Source organism: Egretta garzetta, unplaced genomic scaffold (assembly GCF_000687185.1).
Source record: "Egretta garzetta isolate BGI_Z169 unplaced genomic scaffold, ASM68718v1 scaffold365, whole genome shotgun sequence".
Lineage (NCBI taxonomy): Eukaryota > Metazoa > Chordata > Aves > Pelecaniformes > Ardeidae > Egretta > Egretta garzetta.
Window position 1 is genome coordinate 1,643,296 of NW_009259602.1, and position 26,801 is coordinate 1,670,096.

Here is a 26,801-nt window from a genome sequence, read left to right on the forward strand (position 1 = left end):
GCTGCCACAACATCGCTCGGTGCTTTGGAAGAAAAGAGGCATGAAGGCAGCCACATGAGAAACACTGACTGTCCGACCCAGGGACTGAGACCGTGATTCACAGTTGAATTGGTAGCTGGAGGAGATTCACCGCAAACTTGGGGAGGAGGGGGAATCTCAGAAGTCATAAGTATCTAGTTTTACTTGCAGAGCTGATCATTTTATGCAAACAAAATGTGCTCTCTTTAGCAGTCACCTGCAGAGGCAGCTACTGTGAACGTTTTAACTAGAAAGGGGCTTTTGTTTTAAAGGTTTATCAAAACCAATTTTTTTTAAACTTGCATTTTCCTGTAAGCAGGAGGATCTCTTAGTGGTGCAGAACAATAGGTCAATGTGCATGCAGCACACAGCGATGTGTAACTTTGATCTTCTACACTCTGGCTTTTATCTGAAGATGCATAAAATTAAGTGTTCTGGCATCATTGTTCCCTGCTCTCCGTAATCCATAGAACAATTGTTTACATCTCCTGTTCTTTCCTTCAGTATTTGCTAGCATCCCTTTTTGATATTAGCAAGGGGCTAGATGGACCCTCAGCCTGACCCAGTTCAATCATTTTCATATTGTTATGGAGCTGGTGGAGGGGTCAGCTAAAGCACACTGAAGAAAGGCATTTGCTCAGGGTTCCCCTGCACATCCACATTAGTGATGGAGCTGAGTCCCAGATCTCCTGGACCTCAAAAGGCAAAGAGACAGCCACAGGGAGCACTCAAAACTGGTGTTTGTAGGGAGTTCAGGACTGTTACAGAGGAATGTTTCCATGAAGGTGAGCACCACATTCACTGGATTCTTGCTTTGTGCTCAAGAGGAAAATACGGGGGTTTTTGTTCTCCTTCCCCAACCTCAATCCTTGCCAAGGTCCCTTAGGGAAAATTCCTTCCCAACCACAACTATATCCATCAGCTGCACCCTCATAACCTGGAGGGAAAGTCCATTCCAACTTCAGCTTTTTCTGCATGATTCACTTCTGAGGTGCTAGAGACTCTTGCAACCTGTAGCTTTGCACCTTAATTCTCGCAAATGTTGGTCTCAACTGGTTGCAGACCTTTCAGAGTATGAAAAACCCACCAATGCCTTGTTTCCATCACCTCTGCCAAGGTGGTGAGACACTCTGGCTTGCTTCCACCTATTGCTGTCCGAAAAGCTGTAGAGGTGTGAGACAACAAGAGGAGACAGGAATGTGTGATAATTGAGAAGGAAACGTACTTCAGGGAAGGGAGGGAACAGCCTGCACTGGGTGGAAGAAAGAGCATTCCAGAAAGTGTGCTGGCAATAAGAAAAGGAGTTTCTGGCACAGTGGATTCATTGAGGCAGTAAGTGGGTGCCAGGGATGTGTTGGGGAGTGAGACTGCATTGGCTGAGGAGTCCCAGATCACCTTGGCATGGCTGGTGATGCAGGACTGCTCTCCCCACTGGTTTATCTCTATGCTTCCCATATCAGGTGAAGTGGCGTACGTTCAACCTGGCTGCTGAATAGTATCTCCCTCTGACAGGTTTCTCCTCTTATGTTTTGGCAGGGCGTATAGTGCCTGTCACGTCAATAAAGTATTTTCCTAGTTTGAATTTATATGAGCATTTGTGCAGACTTATCCATGTATAAGAGCATCTGTATGTGAGATGTATTTATTTCGAGAGGGACGTGCAAGTGTTTACCAATAGCCAGGAGTTATGAACAAGTTGGTATACCCATACGCCCATATTAATCTTGTTCTGTTGATCCTCTTATTGACTTGTACAGCACCCAGCACATTGGTGTGACAGAATGTTTCTTGTTATGATTTTTCAAATGTGACAGCAGTTTCTGTTAAGCTCCACAGGTTGCTTAGCACCTCTGAAAATCAAGCATTAAACAAATGCTCCAATGGCCATGAAAGCAAGGCAGTTGCGCAACTTCCTTGCAATGAGATTCTCCTGGCAGAGTACCCATAGGCATTGACTGAGGATGCTGCTGGAGCATCTAGGGCCCTGATGTCCAAACTTCCCTAGAAGCTTGATGACTGAGCTAGGAAGCAGTGGCTGACAAAGTAGTGCTGAGACTAGGGCAGGTTGAGCCAGTGATACTGGTGAGCACTGGATCAGCCTCTTCAGGTTTGGTGAATGGGAGCCATACAGGAATTTGTCACATTCAGTGCTAGATCTATACTGCAGGCATTTCTTGTCTGGGACAGGCATTTAGACTGGGCTTAGTTTTTGTCACCCTGTTGTGGCAAAGGCTAGCTCTTTGCTCCCCGCAGTCTCCTGAATGCTGGAGGCTTTGCATTGGTGTGGTCTGGCTGTGGCTTCATCCCCATCTGTATCAGGCTTTTGTCTTGCTTTCTGATATTTGTCTTGTAGTCAGTTGTTTCTCTAATAAGCTGCAGTTTTTTCCTTTCTCTTTGATGTTGCTGTGGTCTGCTGAGACCATCCATAAGCTTAATGGAGAAAATGTGCCTTTTTGGCTTTGAGATTTTTCTTTCCTTTCCTTGAAAGTTTTTCTTGGGGGGAATGGGGCAGAGAACTAAAAGAGCGAAGGCAAATTATCATCATTTTACCTGTCTTGCCACTTCCTTGTTGAGATCTTGAGAGTAAGAATGAAAAGGGGTTTCTTGATTTGTCCCTTCAGCTCCCTATATTTTTGTCTGCAGATGACTGATCATTGGTCTCAGCCTCATTGCAGGCTAATGACATATCCAGAATGGGGCTCTGCCTTGCTCAGAACCCAGCAATGATCTTGAAAGCGTGTATCCTGCGTGGAAATGGGTCAAATCCAGATTTGCTTCTAGAACACGCGAATGCATTGAGTTAACGGAATTTACGCTAGGGATAGATCTGTCTCAGCCATATGTCCCAGAGCTAACTTGCTTCCCTCCCACCTTTTGAGACTGCTAATGAAGCGATATCCCCTGCAGAGAAAGCAGTATGTTAAAATAGGATTGTCGCATCCCAAGAGAATGGGCGTTAGCAGCAGAACAGAAGGAGAGAGAAAGATAATGGAAATCAATGTGCGTCAGGACCTGATCTATGCTATTAAAATTGATAGGAGTTTTTCAGGGCCGTGAAATCTGAAGTCCAGAATACATCCCATCACGTTTCCAAAGTATCCAAGAGTGTTTCTTGTGTTGCGTTTTGTAGCTTTTAAATTTTCTCTGACATATCCTAATTTGTTTTGATTAAGCACTGCAGAAGCTGGGATAGCTCGGGAATCTCCCTCCCCTTGGTTCCTAGAGTATCCCATGAGCCTGCTGCGGGGGAGTGGGGGGAAATCTGTCTTTAGACCTGACTGTGGGCGGGTGAGTAGAGCGAGGGATAATGGATAAGGAAGCTGACTGCTGCTCAAACACAGGCACTGTGCTTGTTAACTCCTAGATCATCCTTTCCTAATTATTATAATTAGTGATTTGATGAGGATCTGTTGACATAATGTTCCTCAAGGGAGAGCAGTGCGAAGGTTTGCCCAAGCCATGAAGCTACTAAGTGGTCTGCTACAAACACGAGATTTTCTACATCAAGTAGGGCAGGGCAAAGATAAAGGCCTGACTGATAATTGAGCCTGGTATGCCTGGACATTAATCTGGTTACAGCTGGAAAAAATGCAGCATCTTGCCAGCTTGCAAGCCAAATCTTCATTAACATCTTAACGATGATGAGGGTGAAGGAGGTGCTTCTGTCCTCACCCAGAGGTATCACCACTGAAACCGTTGGTGATGTGCGATGCAGTGTCTGTGATTTTGGAGTTTAATGGGAGCTTTACTATGGCTACAATGAACATTGTGACTCTCGGCTCCTGATGTAATTCAATCAAAAAGGAACCAACCGGGAGGTGGGGAAAAAAAAAGACATAAATCCTTAAATTCCATATAAAAATAGATAAAAGCAACTAGCTTAAAGGATTTTATTGAGTCTTATTTAAGAATTTTTTTTTAAAGGAGAAGAAAAGGAATTTAGTACACACAAACTCTTACCTTCCTCATCAAAGGGTCATAAATTTCAGTTCAGGTCCAGATCAGAGCCAGACTCAATAGGTCACCAACACGGGGGAAATAATCTGAATAGGAGAGGTGGGAAAGAAGGCCAGCTATACAGTGCCCCCAGCATCCTCTAATCACATTTCCCTCTGCTTGCTAGATATCAAACAGAAGGGAACATTTGAAATAATACATCCATTAAGATACCTTCAGTGCCTGTCAGATTTTCTCTAAGAGGATTGTGCTTATTACACAGTGGTAAGGTTTTTGTAGTTATAAAATTCCTTCAGAGCAAGCAAAATAAAAAGAGGTAGGAAGAAAACACGCCTCCTTCATGCCCTGGAATGGGGCTGGGCAAGCAATTAAAATTCTGCCCTGTGCTAGCCTTCAGCAAAGGACACAGGCATGAACAGGTTTGTCTCTACCTCTTTTAAGTACTGTTTCTACCTAGTTTGGGCATATCCAGGGAGTGAGAGGCAAAAATCTGAAATTGTAAGAAAAGAATATGACACTGTCAGGGATGTGTGAGGCTGCAGTGTTGGGGTACTGGGGGCTAGCTGTGCCCCCTGGGGTTGGCAGCCATCCAAGGTAGCGGTACCTGTTTGACCAGGAGAGTAAGGGGTATGAAAGCTAATGTGAGGGAGGAAGGAACTCTGATAGCTCCTTGCCAAGGCTACTGGGTCTGGAGAGGAGCTCTGCCCAGCTCCAGGACTGTGCTCCTGTTCCTTGGTGTAGGTGTGGGACCAGTGAGAGCAGTAGCTTTGTTTCAGACAATGGAGAGCTAAGAGCTGATTTCTGGGAGGACAGCTGGAGCGTCTGATGGCTATAGCCTGTCTCTTTCCTACCTCAATTCAGATGCTTAGTCTTTATCTTGACTTCAAATGCTGGCTCTAACTTCAAGGCTTGCCGACCGGCACCCCTGTCCCGTACAACTGCATTTCTCTGATGATGGATAAAGGAGAGTTGTCCATATCACAGGTTAGGCAGATATTCTCCCTGACATTGAGACCCTTCAAAGAAAAATTCTAAAAGCGCTCTGTTTTGTTCATGAGCATAATCGAGCAAATCAAAACCCTGAGCATGCATTGCAAAGATGAAAAGCTCTGAGGATTAAAAGCGTTATGAAAAGGGGCTAAGTATTCCTACTATAGATCAGTGAAGATGCCTTTTCTGTCAGAATAACTGTTTCCCTGGGAGTCCCTGCCTCAGGGTTGCACCTCTGCCACTTTGGACAGAGACATAAACCACCTCTCCCTTCCTCTTGCATTCGTTACTTCAGTCTGGATCTGTCAACAGACGAGTGTTAACAGCATACATGGGCAGGAGTTTTATTTAATATAATGTCTTTTCCTCATCATCACCATTTTTCATTTAATCTTTCAAAGTCATAATTATCTAATATTAATGTGCTCATCATTATAATGTTCATGGGAAGACAACAGGTTTTTGTCCGCAGAGACAAGGATCTCTGAAATTAATATAATACTTGTTCAGGATTGTTTTCAGCCTTATAGTTGCCCTTAGCCAGAGGGACCCATCTGTTTAAAAATATCAGATACTAATTACCAAAAGAGCCATTATTCAGCTGTAGGATTGAGCGAAGTTGTCCTTCATATGTCATACACACCTACATATCATTTCAGGCTTCGTTGTTTTTATGTGTCTTAAAAACATTGAGATATTTTATACCCATTCAAGAAGGGAAAGAAGAGAGTGACTGTCTCTGGGAACTGAGATACACAGAAATGACATCCATTGTTCTTGCAATGAGGTATTTGGGAAAACGGGCACCAATCTTGTTCCCACCTTCCTTTGGAGCTCTAAGAGAACGTGGTGGCCAGATTTGGAGATGGGTGACAATATACTAAAGAAAAAAGGTTATGGCCTGTGAAGCTTTGGATGCGTAGGATGAAGTTGTAGATAGCGTATCCTGGCGTAGATAGTTCATAACTAGAGGGCCTCCGTTGTGGGTCTCGGTTTTAGCTGCCCTGTATTCCAAGAGCTGTGGAGAAAGCTGGCTGCTGGATCTGATGGCATGAGCTGGCGTAAGAAAATAAGCTGGTATAGGGAGGGGGAAGCAGAATGTGAGGTTTCTTTACCCTTTACCTTACTCCTGATATAAGTTGAAAATCCTTCCTAGAAAAAATAACAGAAAAAGTTGACTTCTGGCTAAATCTGACTCCAAATAGACGTTTCATATCTCCCTAAATTGCTCGTGTTTCTCCATATGGTGTTCAGCCCACGCACTTTCTATGCTGACTGGGCGTGACGCATTGCTGGGAAATGTGAAACACGACAGTGGCAGGTATGCGATACAGGTCCGTAAAGACCTGGTTTCATTGGTTTGCAGCAGAATGTAGTGCTGCTGTTGCTGAGGAATAGCTAGCTTGGCTACAGTGAACCTGTCTGATAGGAGTATAGACCTGCATTAATGGAGATATGACAAATCCTCTCTTTTTTGGGTCTGATTGATCAGAAGCCAAACACTTTCTATAAAATTTTATTGGATACTCCATAAAAATATAGGTAGTAAATGTCACCTCTTTCACATGAAATAGTGAATTATTTACTGGAAACTATGACTTGAAAGCTGGGTCTATTTAAAACCTCATGACATACTTAGCTCATCAGTGCTAAGCATTTCAGAGTTTTCATTTGAAAAGAGCAGCATTTGAAAAGAGCCAGGTTTGTGCCAAATGTTAGCATAGGGCCTGTGTACGGCTGTGGTCATGGACTGATGCGAGCTAAAGCAGGACAGGAACCTTGGCCAGCTCCACAACTTACAAATTCTGTACTAGAATTTGCAGGAAAGTGAATTTTAACTTCTGTGTCTAGAAAAGCAGGGTGTGTGTGTGCGCGCTTTGGAGTGGTTTATTTCCTCTTTGATTTTCTGTTACTTCTGTGAGAAACATCTTTTTTAATGGCTGCTTTGAAATTGTTCGGCAAACGAGTGTGCACACACATGAGATTATGTGTGCTCGCAGCCATTTTTAGAACATGTAAAAACATGATTTTAAAGACATTTTTGCTATCAAAAATAATTTGTTGTGAAAGTTTTTGTGTACGTTATCAGTGTTTGACTCCCCCAAAATGTAAGAAACCATTTTCTCTTATTTTTCATCTCTGTTCTCTCTGTGTTGATGAAAAAGTATTTTATGGCAGGAGAGTATTTTTGATGGAAAAAAAAATCAACTTCCATGTTCCTTCTTGCACATAATCTCTCTTCTTTCTCACCCTCAAGGTCATGCAATACAGCTTGCATTCACTGGAGCCAGTGGAGTTATGTAGGATTAAAGCAAAGGGGAGTGAAGTCGGAAGTTTTGCATGGGGAGGTGTGTCTGTAGATGTGCAGATACTCTGGTTTAGGACTGGTTGTGCAGGTGCTCAGAGCATGCATCACCAGTTGTCCCATGAACTTCAGTAGCACTGTTCATCACGCTGCCTTGGCTCATTTGCCAGCACAGACAGACCTGCGCTTTTTGTAGGCTGCTTAGAAGGCTCAGCACTCAATTTATTTGCTCCTGACAACCTTTGCTGTATTCCCTTCCAAATGCTGCTGTCAGGATCCCATGCTGATCATGTGATGTAGCCAAATATCCATCTTCTTGCCATTCCCCAGCACAGCAGGGTCAATAATTAAAGTCCTTTATTCTTATCCCTGACATAGCCCAATAGTGGAAGTTGTTGGAGGCTCCCACAGGCCACATGGAAGTCTGAAATGACTGCTGGTTCCATTAATTTTCTTCATGTGTCATCAAGACAGGTGCAGAATGAGCCTAATTAAGCTCAGAGGTTCAGAAAAGGGAAGGAAGGAGCTGGGGTTTTTTCTACATAAAGGCATTCACTACCAGCACTATCTGCCTGATAGGTTTAGAGGGAAGAGAGGAAAAGAGAGAGGTGAGATATGCTGGACAACTGGAAATTGCTTGCTAAGAACTGGAGGGAAAGAATTTGAAATCAGCCAAGTCCCCGCCTGGGTGACAGGGCTGCTTTTGAGCTTGCAGCCCGTTTTCCTGCAGATAGGGTGGGAAAGCAGCAGACACCTCCTGTGGCCCCAGTGGGCAGAAATGAGCCATGGGAGGCTGGAGAGGTCAGAGCTGCTGTTTTCATTGGTGTTGGGCTGGGTTGCAGGTTCAGTTCCCTGGCTGTCTGACATGGGGATGATGGTGTTCATGCCCAGCTACTTTAAAACTCAAGGTAAAATGTTGGGACTTTGTAATTTGTCATGCACAGCTCATCGCATCCCAGGTCTTCAAAGTGTTCTGTAGATAGTTAGTTTTGAGAGATCCGCTTTTCTCTCTTCCCGTTGTGGGAAGGAAAGGAAGGATTACTGGCTATCCCAAAGTTTCATCGAAGTGGTCCCTTTCCAGGACGGATTTTTGTGGCATTGCATGAGAGAGGGCTTAGGAGAAAAAGAGAGCAAAACTGAGAGGAAAATCCAGGGGTCCAGACGTTCCCTCTGCTTGGACTACTGAGAGAGGAAGATTTGCCTTGCTCTTGGGATCTGTGTATCTCTGAACCAGGGCTTTAAATGCCCCAGCCTGATATTTAGAGACAATTTTGTTACCTTAGTATATAATCTTAAGTGTAATATGACTATGGAAGATGATACTCTATCATCTGAAATGATCTTTTTAAGGGCATTTTTCTGTCTCCCTTTTATTCCTCCCCACCTCCTGTCTGCAGTTCTTACTCATTTTCAGGACTCCTTGTGAAAGTATAATGTACTGTCTTGCTCAGACGCCACCTTGAAAGTAGCCAGGTTGTGCAGGTTGTATTTGTTGCCTTCCCTGCTTCCTTCCCCCTTTCAAAGCTTCACACTTTGGTGAATAGAAACCTTCTCATTCTCAACCTAAATATGTTCATGGAAACCTTATATCTACTTATTCTCACTTATATATAGCCATGCCTCTTTTAAATTATTTTGCATTTTGATTGTAGTTACCACCTGTGTGGGGTTTGAGATTTTTTTTTTTATAAATATATATATATATACACACACACCCTGCTTCCTTGTTTGGTCTTTTTAGGCTGAATGCAATGCTTTTTTTCTTGGATTGAATGGGCTGTGTACTGAGTCTGTATGCAATGAACGTGGGCAGGATTTGGAGCAGGGGAAAGGGAACAGGGAAAAATTATGTTCTCAGGTGAGAAATCCTATTGTGGAGGGAAGTCCTCTGCTGTCTTATTGCTAGCTACTCCACGGACCAGCCAGCAACAACACAATTTTGTGGGTAAATTCAAAGAGCTGAGCTGAGATAAGCCCATGTTCCAAGGAGAAGCAAGAATGCAACTTCCTTGTAAAACTGTGTAGAAACCCAGGCAGACTAAGGCTGAGCCAGACCTTGCCTTACCTCTTCCTTTCTCCTCATACTTCCCCTGGCATGGAAGAAATAGGATGAAGGCCAAGTTGGGGCAAGCTAGAAATGAGAGATTTGAGGCTCCTATAAAAGCTGGCCAGCTCCATCTTAAAAGGACAATAGCTGGATGAAGCTGTTCCAGGGAATAACTCCACTGTTTCAACCAGGAATTCCCTTCAGGTCAGGGCTGGGTCTCAGTTTTAAGCCCTAGTTGTTTACATTCACTTACAAGCTTAAGGAGGCAGACAGCCAGTTTTAAGTACATTATTAACTGCCAGTTTTTAAGGACAAAATAGGCTCAGCCTGTATTGTCCTGGAAGAGACACCTTCTCCCTCTGCCATTCCAGAGATGGCAAAACCACCCATCCTGCAGCACAGGCAGAGGTGCTCTTGGGGTGTTGCTCCCCCCCCCCAGCAGTGATGAGAACAGGGTCTCCCAGGTAGCAGACTCCTCTTTATCCACAGTAACAGAATTGAATCTCTGCCCAGCAGTCCTTGGATGACCAAGTCACTGTAGGAACCGAACCTTTCAAAAAGACATGGTGCAATGCAAAGAGATGGCGCATTTTAATTCATCAAAGAAAGTAAATCATTAGAGAAAGAGAATTTGTTGCAAGTCCGTGAGCTGTTCAGCAGCGTGGATGTGCTGGAACAGCTTTCCCAGTTCCTGTGGGAGCAGCTGCTCCCATCCCTGTTAGTTCAGAGCTCGTGTGTGTGTTGCAGTAACAGCCCTGAAACAACAACAGCAGCATCTCTCTGAACAGCCTGGCCACCACAGGAGAGAGCTATAGGATGCTTTCATATGAATCCTTAATTAATGAGCCCATACAGAGAAGTAGGAAGTTAAAGTGCCCTCCCTAGCATTTTGCCTGAGTCTATCAAGTCCTGTGAAACTCTTGAAATCCAGTCATTCAATGTGAATTATTCTCTCTTTTGTTGGAGAGTTTTTCAAGACATAGTAGATACAAAATCCTTAAGATAGCATTGAGATCCTCATGGTCCCTGTGCTGTCATCAAAGCAGAATATTATTCTAATCTTAAGGAGCCACCAGAATATAATTTGAAATTCTGGTGTCGTACAACAGAAGTCCCTAATGCTGCTGCTAGCCTTCCCTGTTGGAGTATGCAGCCATGCATTGGGTCCCTTGTCATCCAAACTGGTGTTCTGTTAGAGCAATTTCAGCTCTTCTCTGGCCCACGCTGCCACTTATTTGCCATGGAGATACCTCACTGCCATCCCACGGAGGTGGGTGGTACATGCTTGGACTGCACACTACAGTCAGGAGCTGGAAAACACTCCGGGATCCCTTGTCTAGAAGGGTAGTCAAATCCTACAGTCACAGTTTGGGAGTCTGGAAAGCTGGGGGAGGCAGTATGGTCTGTTTGTCCTGTTTTTATACTCTCCCCAGACACCTGCCAGTGACCACCACTAGAGACCAGGAGTGGGATAGGTGGATGTCCATCTTTTCCAAAAGAGCTGCTCCTAATGTTATTTGTTGATGATGTAAGCACTAGTCAACTGTAATCTCTGGATAGATACAAACCTTGCTCAAGCAGCTGTCTGGGAAAAAGCAACAACTGAGGTGCTGCTAAATGCTTTTATTGCCTTCCCCTTAGTTGTTTGAAGATTCTTGTCAACTGCTAGAATGAGGAAGGGGAAAAAGTTTAATTTGCACTAAAATAATGTTCAGTATCTGGCTCGTAGTATATCTTACCAGCACAGATGTTCCTCTCTTGTTCTCCCTCTCTTGAATGACTTTCAGAATTAAATTGGGAATTGGGTGATCCACAGCATTTAGAACCTATTTTGTGAGGAAATGAGCGGGACTTTAACCAGGGCTGCGTGGGTTGAATTCACACCTTTGTCTTTGCCGCTGTTTCCTTAGGTAGTGCAGTGCACCAGCTACTGCCAAATGTCCCTCTTTTCAGCAGTGCCTCTTTGCTGTGCCTGGCTTGCAGCCTCCGTGGCTGCTGTCAATCATCCCAATCCCTCACCCAGTCAAAGAATCCCCCCTCGCAGGCGTGCATGCACGCACACACCCCCAGCGGATGCTTTGCTTGATAAGTACCAAAGTTTTGCTTTTGCAATATTTAGCCCCATGATTTTGTTTTGCTGGTCTGCAAATCTCACTGAGCGCTGTGAGTTGTAGCATAGAGGCGGAGGGGGAGGAAACAGCTGACCTGCACGGGAGGGCAGTGGGAAAGGCTTTGGTGGGCATGCAGGTCAGCTGGTTTGCTCCCTAAACTACCTTTCTGTACCCTAAGCTTAGCAAGCAGGCTTAATTCAACAGAGCCTTCTCTCACTTATTTCATGAGCGGAGAAGCTAAAGTGTACAGACCGGCATTTCACTGGTGCTCTTGTTTCTATCCGTACTCAGCCCGAATCTGTTGGTCAATCTCCCTTGGGTTTTGGCATGATCCCAAAGTGATAATGCTGAAGCCACATCCTCACAGGGACCTCCCCTCCCAGTAAATCGGAGAGACTTCTTCTTTTTCTCCCTTTGCTAAAAATGGCTGTGTACCCCTCTTGTCTCTGCAGGGATTAAAGCAGGAGGTTGCTTGTGTAATAAACAGAGGGACATACAGTACCAAACACATCTGCTCTTAACACCTGCAGCCCTACTTTTTAACTTAGATGTTCAGAGAAAGGGTAACAGAGGTTTTCCCTTCTGAGTTCTTGGTATGGTTAAGCCACTTAGGAATGTTTGCTGGCAGCGTGACGCCTTCCAGACAGATGACATGTTCAGAGATGCCAGCTGAACTTTTGGTGGCCACAGATGGGATCAGAGACAAGAAATGTCATCAGGCACAGACCTTTACCTTCTCCCCCCTTGGGTGCTAAATTAAAAGTCCTGTTGTTCAAACCTGAGAGGTAACAGCAGGCCAGCCCTGGTCTCTGCTGAGGCAGTCTATTCTGAGCAAAGGGGGACTGGTTCTGCTGAGCTGACTTTAGCTTTGCCCTTTTCACGTTGCATTTAGCTCAGCAGGGTTTCACATTTTTGTCACTTTCGGAGTGCCTTGTCTCGCAGACCTTTGTCAAAACCTCCCTCTGTGGTCTCTAGGGGACTGTGCATCCACAGATCATGGAGGCAGGTAATTGCCAGGAGGAATGGGGGGAGAAGCTTGGAAATGGGTAAAAAAAAAATAGAATACTGGGAGAGTGGGATACTTAATTCTAGAGATTGAGCCAAATCAGATTCTTTCCATTGTATCGAAGGGCACCAAAGCTTGGCCTCGCAGGCTATCTAGTCAGAGAAAAGATCTGATTTTTGTAGTGCACATCTTGAATGAGTGGGTAAAAGGCTCTAGGCAGCCTTGGGTACCAGAGAGTTAGGAATAGTCCAGCACAAGCAGGGCAAGCATGCAATCCAGAAATGTAAAGAATCGCTTTCATTTTGTTTCAGCATTTCAAAATGGAGTGGATGAAGGGAGGTATGTTTCAGAATCTTTGAATTTTCTAAGCAAAATCAGTTTTAAAACCCATCACAGGATGGATTCCCTCCTGTAGCCAGCTCTAGTGAGGTACTATTTGTTCTGCAGATGACTTTTCGTAGGTCTCAGCCCATGTCTTGTTGTTTAAGCTAAAAAAGGACCTAACAGATGGGTTCATGAATACATTTAGCTCAGACATGAGAAGGTTTTTATAAGCAGTGATATAACAGGAACAGATTTTTAAAAAACCAACTGTTTTTAGGTGGAACTTGGTCAGCTTTCAAAACTGAAATGGTTTGCTTCAGTGTTGATATTTGTATTTTATTTTATCAGGTGAAAAATTAGAATTTAAACAATCTCACAAAGAAACATCAGAGACTATTATTCTAAAACTGCCCAACCAAGACACCTCATCTTTGTCAATATTTTTATACCCCCTGGCCAAAATTAGCACAATTTCATGACTTATTTTGATTTTTGAAAGAATGACATTTTCAAATGGGAAACCATTTCATTCAAGTCCTCGTTCATTTTATTTGAAATGAATATTTGGTGGCCGTTTCATCCACTTCACTTTCTGTGAATACTCCATGATTGCAACTTTCTGAAACATGTTTACTGGCAACGTGATATTCAAAAATAGTTTCTACTGGTAAGTCTTGTCCTAAAGCTTGTCAGTTATGAGTGTCTGGGAAGTGAATTTGGAGCAGCTTTGATTCTTGTCTGTGGTTACATGGCATATTTTAAATCCCTGATTGGATAAGCATAAATCACAGCATCAGATTTCCTGTATAAATGTTTGTGATTATGAAACTGAAAATTTGTTTTTCAGTGATGTATCCGCTTAAAACGTGGGGTCTAAGACACTTTTTCCAGGCAATTCATTTACTATGATTCTTACCAAAAAAACAAACATGAAGAGCCTCTGGGCACTTCTTATCCTTAGAGCTTTTATCCATTTTCTTTTATCGCATACAGTTGTTTGTTACTTATACCTGTTGTGCTTAATTTAAATTGAGATCATAAGTGCTTTTTAGCAGCACTTATCTTACCATGTGTATACGTAATTCCTAGCATAATAGGAGCCTAATCGGGATAACATTTGCTGGTGTGCTAATAAATAACAACAATGGTGAAATATTATTGCATCGTTATTGTAGCGGGTGTGTTGGTGACTGCGCATCTGATATCCCAAGACAAGAGGCATTAGACTTATTAACTGGGTCTTCTCACCATTACTTTACTTGAAGAAGGTGCCTCCTGCAGGTTTGCTTTAAAAATGGTATTTAATTTATAATTACTCATTTTTCTGACAAAGGTAGACTGGGTTCTATCACTTAACTGTAAGGCTGAATTTTTTTTTCATTCAAGAATGGAGTTAGGGATACTTTTTCCTCTGTCGCTGTCCCCAGACTCAGATTGATGGCTACTTTAGTCCGGGACTTGCAACAGCAAAACCCAATGCCGTACTTTCTGAGGACAGAAAGTGTATCATTCCCACTAAGGCCAGCAATGAAATGATATGAGGGTGTTCCTTCCATCAACATGCTGCTATGGACAGAAACAAGTCCCTCTGAAATGAAAGTGAGTTTTTGGGCCAGCTTTTCTGAGCTTTGTACCATGTCTCTTGAGCTTAACATATAGCCGAAGGCATGAGTCTATATCCCCTTTAAACCTTTTATCCCGAAGAGCTAAAGATGCATATTCTGCCTTTGAGAATGCTCCATCTTTCAGGGCAATCCTAAATTCTCTGCCTCTGTAATACCTCATACTCACAAGTTCCACTGCCTAATTGCACTGCATGTGAAAAGAGTATTTCCTTTTATCAGTTTTAAATGAATAGCCTTTTAATTTAATTGGATTCCTGTATTATGAAAAGTAATACCAGGACCCTCTAGCTGACCTTCTCTGTGCCATTTATTACCTTACATGCCTCTATCATGTCACCTTTTATTCATCTCCTCCCCAAACTAATCTAGTCTTAATACTTTTAATCTTTTCTAATACAGCAGCCTTTGCAATCTTCACATCATTTTCCATATGGGTCTTACATCCTCAGACCTGCAGTAAAGCCCCAATGTCCTAAGCAAGCTGTTAACATTGAAAACTGTGGTAAGCATCTAATGAAAATTATATAGTGATACGATGAGTTATTCCAGCTTTCTGGATCATTATGTCATTGACATAGAGGGCCTTTCTGCTAGTCTTACAATCCAATGCACTAAATCTTATTAATAAGCATCTTCTCAATTGAAATCAATGATGCTTGGCATTACCTGACATAAATGAAGATTTGAGAGTGACCTATGGCCACAGATCAGCTAACAGTGAGCTATCAAACTTATAGGTGCATATGTATTGGAAATAAAGGCCTATATACAACTTCGCTCCTGTGCTGTCAAAGGACAATGCTAGTCAAGTGTGTTACCATAGGCATAGCCTAAAGGTCAAGCTTAATCTATCCCCAAAACATTTCTACTTTTGGTGGATGCCTTGCTCTTATTTCCAAAGTAATAAAACCAATTGCCCTTTCTTTTCCCCTTCCACATCCACAAATCCTTAATGATACCAGAAAATGCAGAGATTTATGCAACTAATTTGCAACTGGGTTTTTTTGGCAGGAAAGTTCTTGTCACACTACCTCAAAACAGCATTCAAAGTGCTCCCTGTTGTCTCGTGCTGTTCCCAGTGGTGTTGCATTAGAGGTCCTTCTAGTTTAGACTGAAATATACTGTCCTTGATGCACATTTCAGGCTGGATGAACCCACTGTATGAAGTTATTCCAAATTTAACCATTCCCATTATAGTCAATGGAGTTATTCCAGGTTTCTAATGAGACAATTGGTATTCAAGCCTGGCTATTTTCCTAGAGAAATAGCCTTAGATGATCAAGACATTGGTCTACCAGAACAGTATCTACCCCCCACAATAAATGGCTCCAGATGCTAGAGAGGAAGTCACCAGTGAATAATTAGAAGAACTATTTTATCATGGGGGAAGCTTCTTCCTAACATACACCTGGCCTGGGTACTCTGAAACGTAAGGGTTTATATCCTTTAAAAAAGTAGGAACAAAAGCTGATTAGAGTTCTACCCTTTAAGTCTTTTTTCTTGAGGGTTAGTGCTAATTGCATAGCATTTAATTGTCTTGTATTTTTATTTGTAATCCATTTTTTCCACCGATCAATAGAGTAATTCAGAGAAAAGATTGGGAATCAGATCCTGAGCTACAGAAAATTCATCATTATCTATTGATTTTTGTGGCATCACACTTGGCTTTAGCAAATGAAACTCTTGTCCATATTATGAAAAAATATACTAGTAGAAAATGGAATAAATGAAAAGAGTAGGAATTGCACAGTGGATTTAAGTAACAGTTAATATGTTGTTGTGTGGTCTTTCTGATCCAAACAGGAACTGTTGCATTGTAGGAGCCATCAGCTTTTGGCATCCCCTCAAAACTCCTAATACAACAGCAAAACAGAGCCTCCAGGACTATTCATGGCTCTTAATCTTCTGACCATGGGCATAACTATAAATATATGTGTGTGAAAATAGTATGCGTATGTCTCTATATGTAATGTATGTATTGTTATTAGATCTCCAGTGAAACACGGGGAGACTGCCCTTCTTGCTTTGGTCACTAATTACATAGCAATTGATTGCATCAATCATCTCCCTGTACATCCAGCTGAGGCCAGTTTGTAGCTATTTACAAGGTGATGGAAAGAAGAATAGGAAAACAGTTATCGGAGGAAGGCTGTGATTACTTTGAGCGCTATGCAAAAGCATACTTTGCTTTCGTGCCTGTTCGGTCCGTGACTCTTTAGTTCTGGCATGTGCTCACTCATGCATACCAATCTATACTGACTCAAAGACCTTGAATCAATGCTTGCACACAGGACTAATATCTATTCCAGTTTTCCCAGAATGCTCCTGAAATCACAGTCATTCCATGCAAGGAACCAACAGGAATTAATGGCAGGACTTAGACTTTAATACTGTCATGTGTATCCTCCCTGCTGTGTGCTAATATGGAGCGTGCACACACTCCCAGGCTTTTATAGAGTATACATGCAGATACACACAGTGCAGAAGCCTGATTTTTACATTCACCCTAAACTTCAGCCCAGCCTGGAATCAGATCTTTTACTGCCACAGATTACTGATAACGCCTTGCTCATGGCATCTAGTGTCTTCAGGGCTTTGTTTCCCAGTGATAACACAGTGTCCTGTTTTCTTTAGGATAATAAAAGCTCCTTAAGGAAAAAGGTCTTTTCCTTATCCCCTTGTAATGTGCTTCAGTGTAAAGCGGCCACAGTTTCAGTTGGAATTTGCAGGTGTTGAAAATGTGCACCAAGCCTTACGTTTGGCTGAAGTCCTCTGCCCACTGGGGTCTTAAAGCTGCTCGCTCTCAGCCAGAGCACAGGCACTCATCCCAGTTGTGGAACTGGATACTGAAATGCTTTTAGGTCCCTTTGGCTCCTGCTTCCCTGTTGCAACCACTAAGAAAGAATTATTATGTTGTGATTTTAAAAGGAAATTGAAAATTCCCTCTTTACTGCCTTCTAAATGAACCTTATAATTTTTTCCCTGTCTGTTAGTGACACTGTTCAATTCTCTCCCTGTCAAAATGTACTGGTGAAGAGCAGGACTGCAGTCAGTGGTAGGAAGGATTTATCGCCCTGCCTCCTGCAAGCAACCAGGCACCAGCCTGCACTCTTCTGTCCTGCAGGGCTGGGTACAACCCTTTTGCCAGACTGAAGAGCAGCCTGGGATGTCTCACCATTGCCTTCCCTCTCTAACGTCCCTTGCGTGGGGCTTGCCATGGCCCAGTGCTGTTCTGCACAGCCTGTTGAAGGTGAGCCCTCAGAGCCTTTGCTTGCTTCTTTCTCCCAGAAAGGACTTTATTAAGCTACAAGTTAGACTTGGAAAACTCAGTTCATTACAGTATTCATCTCTCTGTTGAATTACAGAATTAGGGAAGCATTTAATAGTTTTCTGCCCTCCTCTGCTGTGGAATGGGTTCCTCTTTCATATCCATTTGTACATCTCTGAGATAGTCTGATTACTCTTGTGAAGAGAATGAACATCAGATGAACACACCACCTGGATATGATCAATGCAAATGTTCAGCTTCCCCTAATATAACAGAGGACCCTGGATTAGAAGCAATCATCTGATTCATCAGATATAGTCCCCTGCAAATATGCCATCCCATAATTGATGTGTCCACAAGCATCTTGAAAATCTCCTCTCTGCATGAGTCTTAGAAACATTTCCCTAGGATAAGTGCATGCTAGGATAATACATTTAAAACAAGACCAAAAGCTCCCAAGCTAAAGTAATCTAAGGGAAGAAAGCAAAATCAAGGACATCAAAAATGTCCTAAGTTACTGAAATAGCAGGGAATTTGTTTGGCAATAAATGATCCTATGAATCTTGCATGCGGGGCTGAACATAGCGGGTTTCTTGCCTTTCTCTGATGCCTTTGTTACTATTCGTTCCTAAGAATGCAGCATGGGACTGGCTGGAAAGCATGTTGTGGCATTTAGCTATCTGCAGTTATTAAGGAATGCAGAAGTGAGTCCTGCAGCCCTGCCTGCCTTGACTTTGACTTTCCTTCTTGTTTCTTCTGTATTGCTTTTCTGAGACACGAGCACCATTGAGTTCAGTGGAAGAGAATGGGTAATTGGTCCCCGGGTCTCTGGCGTGATGTGTGCTGTGACGCATGAGCTGGGAAAGCTTCCGAGCTGCGTGTGCTGTGCTGAACGCTGTCAGCGTGGGGTTCGCTGCAGGGCTTGGCTTCATCAGTGGAAGGGACAGTGGGAAGGGGGGCAGCCGCCTGTGTCTCTCAAGTCTCGAGGTTAACAGCATGATTAAAATATTAAGAAAGCAAGTGTCATCAAAGTGAAATATTGTGCCCCTGCCAGCATAAATCCCAGTGCAGCTCCTAGTGTTATCTGACAGGTTCCTCCAGAGATCACAGTCCCCATCTCTGCAGGGGAAGTCACTCACCAGGATAGCAAATGGAGCTAGTCAGGCTCATTTGCTGTTCCCTCTGCCTGGTTATGCCCTGCTGTAGTTCACTTGCCATCTGCCCATTTGTCCTGAGAAAGGGGAGAGGTCTCCATCCATTTTCCTTGCTGGTGTCAAAGGTGTGCAGGTCTGACTTGTGCCAGAGGCAGGAGAGGAGGCTCAGGCTCAGAGGACAGCCCATCTGCCCCACAGACCATCCCTTTTGCCACAGGTTCTCTGCTCTTGTATCACTCTGGAGAAGACAGATACCTAGAGGCAGATATACTAAATCCCTGTCTGTCTCCCTGTGACTCTGCCAGGCTAAAGCTCTCCTTTCACCAAAAAGCATGGGCTGAAGGTAGAGAGGCTTTCTGAATCATGAAGGATGGCCTCGGGACCCAGATGCCCTTCTCCTCCACTCGATCTTTACAGATGTGTGGGAAATCAGCACTTCCTTAATTATTCACCTGTCCTTTCTTTTTGTCACAGACAGTTAAAGTGTTAAAGCAGGCATGAAATCCAGAGTAGTCCCCAAAGTATACTCCTAGCTTTGATGAGGCAGGGATTTAGGAAAGAAAAGGGTGGTAGGAGAGATTGGAATACAGAGATTTGGTGTCCATTTATAGCTCAGTACTATTGGAGTTGATGCTGTTGTTATAATGGGATTACTGTTGTAAATTAGATAAATATCTCACTTGTATAGTAGTTCTGTTTAGGAACTTCAGGTATAGTTTAGTCCCTCTGGTGCTGAGAGAGGAATAAGGACTCAGTAGAAGAGGAATAAGGACTCAGTAGAAAGAAGGTTGTCTTAGCTTAAATTATAAACATGCCAGGAGATAAAGAGTGGACACAGAAGCAAGGCAAGGACCAAGGGTAGTTTATCACGATGGCTACAGATGCAGCCCCCCCCCCCGTAAAGCTGCTTGTTCACTTGTTTCTTTGCAAGGATGTTTTCAGGAGAGCTGTGAAGGGGAGCAAGGATTTGGCTTTGTGCATGTTTGCAGCTTGCTTCTCTGGACAATAAGAGAGCTCCAAAATGCCAACCAAATGATATAATAAGCATCTAGGGCTTGGCAGCCCTATGTCTTTGGAAGATGCATCAATAACTCAGCAGCCAAGAGGTAGAGGGAGGACAGGAAATGAATAAACCAAAACAGCTGCTTGTGTCAGCCTGGCTGGGGGACTAACTTCACACCAACACTCCTGTTTTAATCTGTAATTAAAATTGCAATTGAAAACAGGCCTTCTGGAGGATGGGTGGATCCTGCAGTGATCATCACAGCCTCCTTGGAACCGACAGATTCAGTGCTTATCAATCTCTGCCAGTGTTTCACCATCACCAGCACACAGAAATTACAAGTGATGTCTTTGTTCCAAAACCATAGGCCAGGGATTTGGCCAACTGGCAGATCTGGCAGGGCTGAGCAGAGTGCGGCCAGCCATATTGTGGTACGGAGCCCAGACAGAAGCAGGTGCTTGGATGAGCAGGATGGAGGTGGAGGTAATGCCAGCACAGCTAAGCTGGCTTTTGTGGGAGGGCTGCTGACCTCACCTGGCATAAGCTGGTGGCAAATCAGGGCTGGAGTGAGCTTAAGTACTGTCAAGGTCCCATCTACATGGCCAAGGCGTTTGCTGAACAGAGCGGGAAATGGGGCTAGCAGGAGGATGAGGTGGGGGAAGGAGCAGGGCTGCCTGTCTTGCTTGTTAGTACAGACATGACTTTTAGTAGCCGGTCAGAGGGAGGAGGAGAACATTTCTGAGCTTAGTCTTGGCTTCTACGTGCCGGTCGCTAATGCTGCTCTATTTAGTTGAACTCTTCTGCTGATCTTTCCCACCTTCTTGGAGTAGTTTTTCTCTCCCTGTTTCTTTCCTTGTACCATTCACTGCTTAGACAGCAGTGGCAGTCACTGAAAAGAAAGACAGGTTTAAGTGCCTGAGGCTCTGTGAAGCCTCTGAACTTCCTAATGTTGTCAAGACAGGGGAAGTGAGAGCTGACAGGGTCTGTCATCGTGAGCTACTCCTGTTGTGACAGGCAGTGCCTCTAGTCCTCTGCTTTGGGAAAGCGGAGGGAGTGAGTGAGTGGCAGGCTTGACACAGCACCTGACGCAGCCCAGCCCATCAGCGTCTCCTCTTAGGAGTGATGGGAAACCGGGGATAGCCCCTTGGGTTGTGGAGGGGGGCAGGAGCCAGCAGCAAAGCCTCTGGCTGGCTGCTTTCCTTGTTTCCCCTGAACAGCAAGCACCGAGTCCCTTCATTCGCTGGCCCTCGCATCCCTGTGTCCAGGTGAGAGCTCTGGAGGCAGCAGCTCCTTAGCTGGTGAGGGCAAGGGGTTCATTTAGGTAAGGAGCTGTGAGCCCGCAGGTTGTGCACTGGCCTGAAAGCAGAGGGATGCAAGTTCCTATTTTGTACCTTTGCATTAACTCAGACTCTTTTTTTCTGGAAAACAGCCCTACCTTTCCAGGGAGTTTATGGCACTAGTCATAAACTAGTAATTTTCAACCAGAAAAAAAAAATAATTATCCCTCCCAGAAATCTCCCCTTCTCTGTTTTTGCTTTCCCAGAAGAGAAAAATCTGCAGCCTTTGACACTTAATGCTAGAGCAAACTTGAGAGCAGGGTATGCAGGTGCTAATCTCAGCAGTAATGGACATCTGAGAGGATTTGTTAAGGACCCAGGACCTCTCTACATTAAGCTCAAGTTTATGGCGCTTCTAAAGATGATATAGTTTTGCTCATACAGAAATTGCAGCCTATTCTGGGTAGGAAGTAGGTTTTCATGATAAGTGCGGCCTCTTTAGGTCTGTGAATCTACTGTTCTCATAGCCACTCTAATACTTTTCACCTAAGGATCTTAAAATGTGTATGTTTTGGTTTATCAAAGCTTGTTTTGCAAAGGCATAGAGACTGGACTTGGCTGTGAGCTACCTTCAGCGAGACACTACCAGACTGGAGGGAGCTCCAGGTAACTTGACTGAAGATGCACTTGGCTAGATAACACCCTGTATCTCAAACAGGGTCCAGAAATTGGGGAGACACACTGCATCACAGAAAATAAAAATCACCAAGAAGGTGTTTCTTTGGTCCTCAAGCAGTGTTTTGGCGAGGGAAAGACCACAAGGTGTCAAATGCCGGGAAGAGGAGAGGGACACCCATGGCAGGGTAGGACAGGAAGGGCTCAACTGATCTCACTGCAGTCCCAAGGCACAGTGCAATGTAAGTGAAGCCCAGGAGATTCTGCAAAAACTGTAGGAACTAAATAGGAATCCAAGTGGTGCAATTCTTACTGCGGCAATAGGAAAGTGTTACCTCTGGACCTGAGCTGGGCAAGAGCTGGTATTTCAATACAGTCTAATTGTAGCTGAATACATTTCTAGGGGCTTTTCTCCTCTGCCTTCCCCAGCTCCCAGCTGCAATCTCGGTTTAACGAACTCTGTCTTGGTATATAGCTACCCCTTCCTGCCTGAAAATGTCTAATTGGTTGTGAATAATACTGTATTAGCTCTCCTGGCTGGATCAAAAGGCCCTTGCATGCCTCTCCCACATCCCATCTCCATGGAAGGTTTTGTTATCATGTTTATAAGCAGCAAAACCAGACAAGAAATTTGCATATAAATAACCTGCCAGCACAGAAAGGCAGCGAGGCACCTGGTAGCTGCTACTTTTATTACTCCAAAAAGAAGCAAGGTACAAGGAGGGCACTGCCATGGGCAGCTCTGCTGCATCCCAGATTCACCCCAGCAGCCACCCCAACTCCATAAACACGAGTATTTGGGTATAGACCAAGAGTTTGTGGCCTCCTGGTGAGAGGGTGGGAGCAAAGGCACATTTGGTGTCCCTCCCCAGTGAAGGGCACTCTCAGACTCTCCCTCCCTGCCCCTGCTGTCAGACCTAGAGTGGTGCTTCCTACCTGTGGACTTGGGATTAGCAGGAATTTAGAAACCTGTTGGGGAATGGCTGTTCTGCCCCTGTAGGTGTGCTATCCTGACAGAGACCTGACCCCTGTGACAGCAGACTGAGGGGCTGATACCTGGGATTGGGAGGCTTTGATACAGAAGAGAGAAGAATGTGAGACAAGAAGTGCCTTGCCTGCAGTGTGGACACTGAGGAGGGGGACCTTGGCAGGCCAGGGAGAGAAGGAGAAATTCAGGAGGGTCTGGGGTGGAGGACAGAGCAAGAAACCAGTATGGTCCTGGAGAGGGATGAACAGATAATTGGGAGAGGCAAGAAGCATCAGGGTTACCAGCTCAAAGGGGGTATTGATGCTGGAACAGGCTGATGAGGAATCAAGGGGGAGATAAAACATGTTTGCAAAGCATATGAGGCACTCTTCATTTCACACACCCCTTCCTTGTAAGTAAGGCTAATGAAACAGAAACAATTAATATAATGTCAGCCAGGGGCTGGAGTGCATGTCCCAGCAAGAATAAATAAAAACAAGGCTAATCTGGCTAAACGTTCAAATACATTCCTGCCCAGATTTAACACATGCACACACACATAAAAATCTATGGCAAAAACAAAGGCATTAAGAGAGTGTGATGAACTGGATGAAGTAAAGAGTAAATTGCCTGCAGATAGGAGAGAGGGCTGAAGCACAACAGAAGCAGGGGGCATAGCACCGTGCCTTGTCCAAAGCAAAACTCTGAGTGAGTCGGGCAAGGAGTTGACCTTAGGAGGAGATGAAGTGCACATAAGTATCCCTTTCTCTCTTCTGGTTTAAAAAGCAGCCAGGTGAGATTGCTGGATGATTAGCACACGTATCTCTGTGCCAGAGGCATCTCCACTGGCAGAGCTGAACTTTGCCCTTTAAGTTTCTAATGCTATTTAAGAGGACAGCCAAATTCTCCTATTCACCTGACCAGCTCTCCCTGTTTCTGAACGGTTTTGAGTCCAAGCCCTTCTTAAATGGCATTGATTTCCTAGCTACGCTATAACCCTTCATCCTCTGAGAACAGTTACATTCAGGGAGGTGAGGGGGCCTGGCCAGTCATGCATGAGGCACTGTCATGTCCTGGAATTGTGTCCAGGCTTTCCCAGCCCATCGGTGGCTCGTACAGCCCCCAGCCAGGCACTGCTTTCACCTGGCTAAAGCCCCGTGACCACAGTCAGAGCTTTACTGCATGGGGTCTCGAGGCCATTCCTTAACGCCAGGGAAAAGGGGTGAAAGTCAAAAAGGATATATGCAATCTAGAGAAAGCTGATACATTAACTAACCTTCAGGGTTTGTTCTTGAACATTTCTTGCTGTTATCCAGATGGGACTCGTTCCAAGTGGATGTTTGTGTAATTCTTGAGGGGCATTAGCAGTTCTAGATCAGCATTTTAATCTTCATTCAATTTCTTTTTTCTTGTATCGCCTCTGGGGACCATCTCAGAGCTTTTAGAAGAAGTAGTAATGGGAGTTTTAAAAAAAAAAAAAAAAATGAAGACAAAGACTGAAGTGACTGGTTGTGCAGACTAGGAGATGCTGACCCCTAAAAGGGGAACTTTAACAGAAGTTTTCTCAGCAATGCACCTGCAAGCAGGGCGGCTGCTAGCTGCTATCAGAGCGGTGATCGCACTGTAAGAACCTGCCTAGCAACCCAAAGTGCAGACACAGTTCTATTTGAGACAAATCCCCCCTGCCAGCTCCTGCATTCTGCAGTACTTGAGAAAGAAAACTCCGTGCCTTCAAAAGCAAACCCCAGTTTTTCCCCAAATTGGCAGGAAATTACTCATTCCACAAACACAGTCTCAGAATACAAGTACAGGATTCAAGTTCTCATCCAGGTATGGCTGTGGGAGCACTAGAAAATCACTTAATTAGAGTTGTGTGGGGAAGTGTTTTCAAGATCTCAGATACTCTGCTTGCTCGGTGTTTGTTTCAAGCCTTTTCAAGTCTGAAGAAATGCTAGCGCTTGCCATCTATCAGCGAGGCCTGTGCTAATCATTCCCAGTCCATGTAGAAAGGCTGTCCTGGGACAGCAACACTCAGATTCTGCTCTGCCCGCACCATCCAGCCAAGCAGCAATAGGCTCGGTTTGATAATCTCCCCTGCCAGAGCGGTACTGTACAGATAATTAGACAGCCAAACATTGATTGACAGGCAGCTTGGGCAGCGCTTATCTGGGGTTCGACGGGGAAGTCAGAGCTTTGGCTGTGTTTTTCAAACTGCCTGCAGAGCAGATACTTAAGCTAGAGTCTCTCTCTAGTATTTAGCCTTAACAAAAGGCTGGCTTTCTTTGGCAGTGCCCAAGAATTCTCCTCTACCTATTTCTAGTTTACATAGTATAGGGAAAATGGATAGGACACGACAGAAGAACAAAACAAATCCAAAAATAAGCTCCTGTCCTTGTTTTTGTACTGTTACTGGATCCCTTTGGCTGTGTTGTTTTACAGTGGCTGACATTCTCTCATGGGCATAATCATATTGATTACATTAATTCTATTCTAGGATTAGGAGGGTTGTTCTGATGCTTGGGAAAACAAAAGCAAAAAAAGCTCTGCTGGACCAGGGGTAACTGAATAGCAGGTTCTCATAAATAAAAAACCATAGGTCTGTGGATTGGCTTGGCTTGTTCTCTAGGGGTGAGCAGGAGGCTGATGGAAGTAAAGAGACACTGCAAATGTCAAGGTCTGTGCAATAGAGCACTTGCAGTCAACTTGATTCCCTTCTTTTTTTCCACCATTGCTCCCCTTCCTGTGTGCCTGCCTTCATTTTACCGTATATAAATTTCAGCGTATCCCTAGTCCCCACCCTGGTGCTTCTATTTCACCAGGGAATATTCTCATCAGCATTGTAAAATGCCTCATTAGGAAGGAAGCAGGCAGAGCAGGCTTTGCTGAGATAGAACCTAGGGGGGTGATATCGGCTTTTCTTTTGCTCTTCCTCAACCCAGATGTGCTAGTTTCATCATGATACTTTGCTTGAATTGACCTAGTATATTCTTCTTTCAGGTATGGGGGGATTTGTACTGTTAATAGACTTTGCCCTGCACGTTGAACTGAATGACCCTAAGGGCAGTCTGTCCTGTTTCCCCAGCACAGACTCACAAGACCCAGGCTATGAAGTACCCGTCACTTCCCTCCCCCCCATTTAGTCTCCCTCTTTGTAGATCTGTCGGACCCTGGGCTCATATTTTCAAACACCCTGTTGCATGTAGAGTAGTTATTCAAATTGTCACGTATAGATGCATTAAAAGTTTGATCTGTTTGTCTGGTGGGAGTAAATGTTTCTCTTAGGAGGTTCCAAGCAAAACTTAGGCCACTTTTCTCCATCTGTATTTTCTCTGCACCAGACTGAAAGAGATGATTTAATCAGATTTCATTTTCTTGATTTTTCTTTTCTTAAAGCTTCACCTCTACAAATCATGTGTTTATCTTTAAAATCAAGAAGAAAAACTCTCTAGCTCCCCCCTTGCACTTCCATTAAAAATTCCAAGAGCTATGTAGCCTTAGAGAATAGCCTTTCTAAAGACATGAAAAAGAATTGCTGATTTATTTATTATTTATAGATCTCATTATATTTTAACTCCAGGGGGTGGCAAACATAGGATAGACTCCTTCAAACAACTTGTGGGCCCTCCAGTGGTGCTCACCCTGTTTCTGCGCCAAAGAAGGTAGCAAAAAGCAGCCCAAGCAGCAACGTGAAGCAAGGGCAGATAGGCTGGGCAGTTTTTGTACAATGTCAGTCCCGATGGTCTGAGACAGTATTTAACAGTGCCAGTTTGGGCAGGACAGCTGGGGATTTTCTGCAGTGAGGTGGGAGCGCCGGGAGCTAGCACAGGACCACCCTAGCGGTATTTCTCCCCGGCACAGGCCCAATGGATGAAGGATTTCGGGAAGCAAAAATTTTCCTCCAAGCAGGCAAGGAGAGTGCTTTGAAACACTGAAACCCTCCAGCTTTTTCCCCCTCATCCTGCTCCTCTGCACACAGTCTCTGCTCCATTAAACTCTTTTGGGAAGCAATATGCAAATGGGTCTCAGATGGCAAATGGGCCCTGGAGAGCAGGAGTTTGTTAGGGTGTAAGAGGC